The following is a 6612-nucleotide window of genomic DNA, read 5'->3' on the forward strand; positions in this document are numbered from 1 at the left end:
TGATGGGAACTTGCTTAATGACAAATCTTGTGCGAATGGGCCCATGTCATTCTCTGCTCTGGAAGCAAAGATTCAGTGCTTAGCAGAAGCAGTGCATTATGCGCTTACTTCAAGCGATATACACTGCTTAGCAGGGATTTATTTTGTTTGTGTGCTTCCAAGCTCGCACATTATAATCCGCGCTCGCACATTAAGCGGAAAATCGTGATCGTAGGTGCAGAGTGTGGTGGTTACGAGTTCAGTAAAATCCACTCGTGCTAGACCAAACATCAAACCACCAACCAAATACAAGGATTTTTATCCTTGAGTAGTTTGTCACATGACAATGGACTCTTAAAATACTGTCATGAACTCAAGAAACCAACCAAATCAAATAATCATAAGTCTATGGGGCGCCGTTTATGACTTTACTACGAAACCAATATATATAGAATGGAACCAATATATATAGAATGGAACCAATATATATAGAATGGAACCAATATATATAGAATGGAACCAATATATATAGAATGGAACCAATATATATAGAATGGAACCAATATATATAGAATGGAACCAATATATATAGAATGGAACCAATATATATAGAATGGAACCAATATATATAGAATGGAACCAATATATATAGAATGGAACCAATATATATAGAATGGAACCAATATATATAGAATGGAACCAATATATATAGAATGGAACCAATATATATAGAATGGAACCAATATATATAGAATGGAACCAACATATATAAACTACTCACAAGAAGTAAGGAAACTTTTTTCAATCCAGTATATTTGTTATTATTTAAGAGTCAGTTCAGGTAAATAATTGACATATTTGTTTACGGTCAAAAAATGATTTTTTTTTATACTTGTGGGTGGAAGGGCCTTGGGGTGCAAGTAAACAAAATTGCATTTTCAATTCCATATATAGCCCGTTGCCATGGTTACGGCTCATTTTGTTTTTTGGCCATTTTAGGCCGATTTTGGGGTCTGAAAAACTGGTTTTTAGCTCATATTTACACCTCCACCCCACCAAAATGCAACATTATTTCAAAAAACCTTTTATATCACTACAAAGTATCATCCTTGGCCTTCCTTGAGAAAAAATTGTATTGCTTTAAATATCACCCTTGTGCTATTTTTGCATCATGCATTACAGTATGTTTTTAGAACTTGCAAAATCAACATTTTTACCCTATTTTTGGACCCCAAAATGTCAACTTGCCAGGGGTCTCAGAAAATTTTCCTTTCGGCTGTGATTAGGGCTAACATTGGTCTTTCCATATCTGGTGTCAAAAACTTGGGCAATTTTATCCTGTTGTGACAGTACTGCCTCAAAACTAGACTTTTTTCCCCAAAACGTGAAAAATGCCTTTTTAAGGGTTTTTTCACATAATATCGACATACGTGTCCACGGTAAAAAAAAAAAATTAGTTTTCTTATACTTTGTGGATGGTAGGGACTTGGGGTCCAAATAAACAATATTTACATTTCAAATCATAATATAACACGTTGCCATGGTAACAGTTCATTTGTGTTTAGGCCACTTTAGGCCGATTTGGGTGTCTGAAAAACTGTTTTTTTTAGTTAATATTTACAACTCCACCCCACCAAAAAACAAAAATGTTTCATAAAACCTTTTCCATCACTACAAATAATAATCCTTGGCTTTACTTGAGACAAAAAAATATTGCTATAAATTTCACCCTTGTGCTATTTTAAGAACGTGCATTAGAGTTTGTTTTTAGTACTTGCAAAATCAACATTTTTACCATATTTTTTGCCCTCAAAATTTCATTTTTTCAGGGGTCTCAGAATATTTTCCTTTCGGTTTTGATCAGGGCCAAAATTTGTCTTTTTATTTCTGGTAAGAAAAACTTGGGCAATTGTATCCTGATGTAACAGAACTGTCTCAAAAAAAGACCCTTTTCCCCTGAAAACATAGAGAAATGCATTTTGAAATATTTGCTTCATTTTGAATTTATAACATTAAGAAGTTAGTAATAATTCCATCAATCTGGCAGCTTTTCATAAGCACTCTGTAGGCTTAGTGCATTACCAAACATTGATCAGGACTTGTTGATGACCTAAATCTTAGAATTTGCCCCGCCCCGGCCCAATCATATTTCTTGACATTGCATAAACAAAACAAAGTTTTGTGAACAGCGCCTCTTTTTTGAAAGTCACATTTTTTAATTCCCCTTGCACATCAAGAAAGTTTGTACTGTCTTAATGTTTTATTGGTTCTCAGAATGTTTCCCTTTTGGTTGTGATTGGGCTATCATTATGGTTTGCATGTCTGCTGGGGAGAAACACTTTGGTTTATTGTATCCTGTTGTGACACTTCTGCCTCAAACATGGTAACTATTTTTTCCAAAAACAATAAAAATGCATTTTGAAGTTATCCCTTTGTTTGAATTGATAAAAAACAAAAACGAGCATGCTTGTTAAAAAAATATGGCACTGTTTCCATGCTCTTTAAGTAACAAATAAAAAGTTTATAACCATGCTTTGCCACTGAGAGTTCTTGTTTTGTCATGACTACTTTACCTAGTTGTACAGGTATGATTCACATTGCAAGAAGAGAAGTAGTGCGATGAGCATTCTTTACTATTCTTGTCTATACATGGCCTTATAACAGTCTTCTTGGTCTCCTGCCCGCTACCAAACTAAACATTTTCATCCCTATCAGAACAAAGAGGCTCTAAAAGTGAGCAAGTACTGTATCCAAAGTATCTAAATGGCCATTCACCTGCTTTGGCCTTCTGTAAGCAGTTCCCCCATCCACGGTGGGGTTCCTTTCAATTGTACAGTTGCAAACAATAAAAGAGTTGGTTTATTTAACGTGATAAACAATTCAGCAGGTAACGTTTGACAATGTTTTGTGTTGATCGTTCTCAGAGACATATATAATAATTATGAATTAGTAAGATAGTGAATGGAAAAAATAATCAAACTAGCCTGAAGAAACTTTTGTCACTGCAAATGCATCTTACTTATTTATGTTGAGCAGGTGCAAGTATTTACAACTTCTTTCAATGTTGTTTCATTAAAGGAACACGTTGCCTTGGATCGGTCGAGTTGGTCTTTGAAAAGCGTTTGTAAACGTGCATTACAAAATGCATATGATTAGAAAGATATTTTAAAAGTAGAATATAATGATCCACACAAGTATCACTCAAAAACATCTTTCTAACCATGCATTTTATAACAAACGGTTACAAACGCATTTCAAAGACCAACTTGACCGATCCTAGGCAACGTGTTCCTTTTAAATGATCTCTTACGCTCATCTTGCAAATCGTTAGTATCATTGTTTTCAATAAGACCTTGGCAAACTTTTCCAATACTTTTAAGTGGGCCTTTTAATTTCCCACATTTGTGTTGGACATGATTGGATGCTCCAAACCATCTGCCTCAAGCACAGAAACTACATTGTTTATGATATCTATCTCTATGAAAAGTTTTACATTTGGTAGCAGGCAGGGACCAAGGAGAGTAGGCCCTGTATTGAAGACAACTTGTAAAGAATGCTCATCGCACTCTACTTGCAATGGGAATCATACCTTTACAATAGGTAAAGTAGCCAAATCAAGAACTCTCAGTGGCAAAGCATTGGTTATGGTTTGGTTGGATACCATTATGTTTAAATAAAAACTTTGTATTCATTACTCAAAGGGCATGGAAGCAGTGCCAGATTTTTAACAAGCATGCATTGTTTTTGGAAAAATTACTATACTTAAGGCATGATCAGTCACAACAGGATACAATAAACACAGTGTTTCTACCCAGAAGACATGAAAATACCAATAACAACAGAAAGGGAACACTTTCAAAAAAAGAGGCGCTGTTCACAAAACATTGTTTAATGCAATGTCAAGAAATATGATTGGGGCTGGGCCAGGCAAATTCTAAAATTAAGGTCATCAACAGTTCCTGATCAATGTTGGGTAATCCACTAGTGCTTAGGAAAAGCTGCCAGATTGATAGAATTATTACTTTTTAATGTTAGAAATTCAATATGAAGAAAAAACAATTCAAAATGCATGTTTCTGCTTGGGGAAAAAAAGTCTATTTTTGAGACAGTACTGGTAACATTAGGATACACTTGCCCAAGTTTTACTTACCAGAAATAAAAAGAACAATTTTGGCCCTGATCAAAACCGAAAGGAAAATATTCTGAGACCCCTGAAAAAATGAAATTTTGAAGGCAAAAAATATGGTAAAAATGTTGATTTTGCAAGTTCTAAAACCATACTCTAATGCACGTTCTACAAATAGCACAAGGGTGAAATTTATAGCAATATTTTTTTGTCTCAAGTAAAGCCAAGGATAATACTTTGTAGTAATGTAAAAGGTTTTATGAAATATTTTTGTTTTTTGGTGGGGTGGAGTTGTAAATATTAAAAAAAAAAAAAACAGTTTTTCATACCCCAAAATCGGCCTAAAGTGGCCTAAACACAAATGAACTGTTACCATGGCAACGTGTTATATTATGATTTGAAATGTAAATGTTGTTTATTTCGACCCCAAGTCCCTACCATCCACAAAGTATAAGAAAAATATCCCTTTTTTTTTACCGTGGACACGTTATCGATATTATGTGAAAAGACCCTTAAAAAGGCGTTTTTTTTACGTTTTGGGGAAAAAAGTATAGTTTTGTGGGAGTACTGTCACAACAGGATACAATTGCCCAAGTTTTTGACACCAGATATGGAAAGACCAATGTTGGCCCTAATCACAGCCGAAAGGAAAATTTTCTGAGACCCCTGGCAAGTTGACATTTTGGGGTCCAAAAATAGGGTAAAAATGTCGCATTTGCAAGTTCTAAAAACATACTGTAATGCATGATGCAAAAATAGCACAAGGGTGATACTTAAAGCAATAAAAAATGTTCTCAAGGAAGGCCAAGGATGATACTTTGTAGTGATATAAAAGGTTTTTTGAAATAATTTTGCATTTAGGTGGGGTGGAGTTGTAAATATGAGCTAAAAAACAGTTTTTCAGACCCCAAAATCGGCCTAAAATGGCCAAAAAACAAAATGAGCCGTAACCATGGCAACGGGCTATATATAGAATTGAAAATGCAATTTTGTTTACTTGCATCCCAAGGCCCTTCCACCAACAAAGTATAAAAACAATTCATTTTTTGACCGTGAGCAACTATGTCAATTATTTACCTGAACTGAAAATACTCTCTTTGTATATGGTTTATATCAATGCAAAGCTGAACTGTTCCTCTTTAAAATGATGCCACATTTGCAATGATTACATGTTGCTGGACTTGTCTACATGAATAACAATGAGGCAAAGTCACAAATCAAATGTGCCAAAATTACCGTTGTCTGTGAATGGTCAATAGGTAATGGTCATTAATCAAACCGATCAAGCTTTTCAGAACTATTACACAGTGATTTTCACCAGTGAGCTCATCGGACACGATTTACCCTCATCTCATGAAAAACACCTTGTTTGATGGGTATTTGCAAGAAGATATTCTACAGCCGGATGCAGTCCCATACTTGCAGACTTTGGACCAAACGCCATCTTTCAAGATGACAACGCTCGCCCCCCTCGAGCCCGACTGGTGATTGACTACCTGAAAAATGTTGGGGTGCACCGGATGGATTGGCCCGCTTACAGTCCAGACCTGGATCCTATGGAACATCTGTGGGACCAGTTTGGCCTCGCTGTCCGCGCCAGAACCACCAACACATCAACTGTGGCTGACCTAACCAGGTTCCTTAATGAAGAATGGAACGCCAATTCCTCATCATCAGCGCATCACAAGACTTGTGTGCAGCATGAGAAGAAGGTGCCATGCTGTCATCAACGCCTTCGGATCATCCACTCGTTACTGAACTTTTTGTATCAATAAAGTGTATTAAGATCAGTAAGTTGTCTTGCTCTATACCCAATTTCTAGTCTCAATCAAGTGGATTAAGATCAGTAAGTTGTCTTGCTTGTTTGAATTACAGTGTCAATTCATACAGTAACACAAAAATATTGCTAATTTTGGCACATTTGATTTGTGACTTTGTCTCATTCTCATTAACGTGGTCAAGTCCAGCAACATGTAATCATTGCAATTGTGGTATCGTTTTAAAGAGGAAGAGTTCAGCTTTGCAATAATACATACCATATACAAAAAGAGTATTTAATAATAACAAATATACCGGATTGACCGAAAAGTTTCCTTTCTAACGAAAAGAAAAATATATAGAACGTAACCAAACTATATTGAACGAAATAAAATATATATAGAATCAAATATATATCTATACAACGAAATAATAATTGATATATAACGAAATAATAATATAAAAGTAATATAGAACAAAACAGAAATATATGGGACGAAACATAAATATATAGATCGAATCAGAAATATATAGAACGAAACAAAAATATATAGAACGAAGAGGGCGCACTGTGCGGCCTGGCCATTATTCGTCGAAGGGGGCGCTTCGTTCTATTTCCAGCTCAACCGGAAGTGGGACCATATCTTAAGAACTACACAACCGATTTTCAATCTTGTTACTTTTATAGACTTCCTAGGCATTTAAAATAAACTTTGAAAAGCCGTGACCCCAAGTTGACCTCTTCTTCC

The 6612-nt window shown here is 35.4% G+C and overlaps 1 pseudogene; it reads right to left on the bottom strand.

Moving 5' to 3' along the window:
• LOC139942761 (uncharacterized) overlaps positions 1-6612 on the bottom strand; it is a 65869-nt pseudogene that overhangs the window by 21836 nt on the left and 37421 nt on the right.

Source organism: Asterias amurensis, chromosome 10, assembly GCF_032118995.1.
Source record: "Asterias amurensis chromosome 10, ASM3211899v1".
NCBI lineage: Eukaryota > Metazoa > Echinodermata > Asteroidea > Forcipulatida > Asteriidae > Asterias > Asterias amurensis.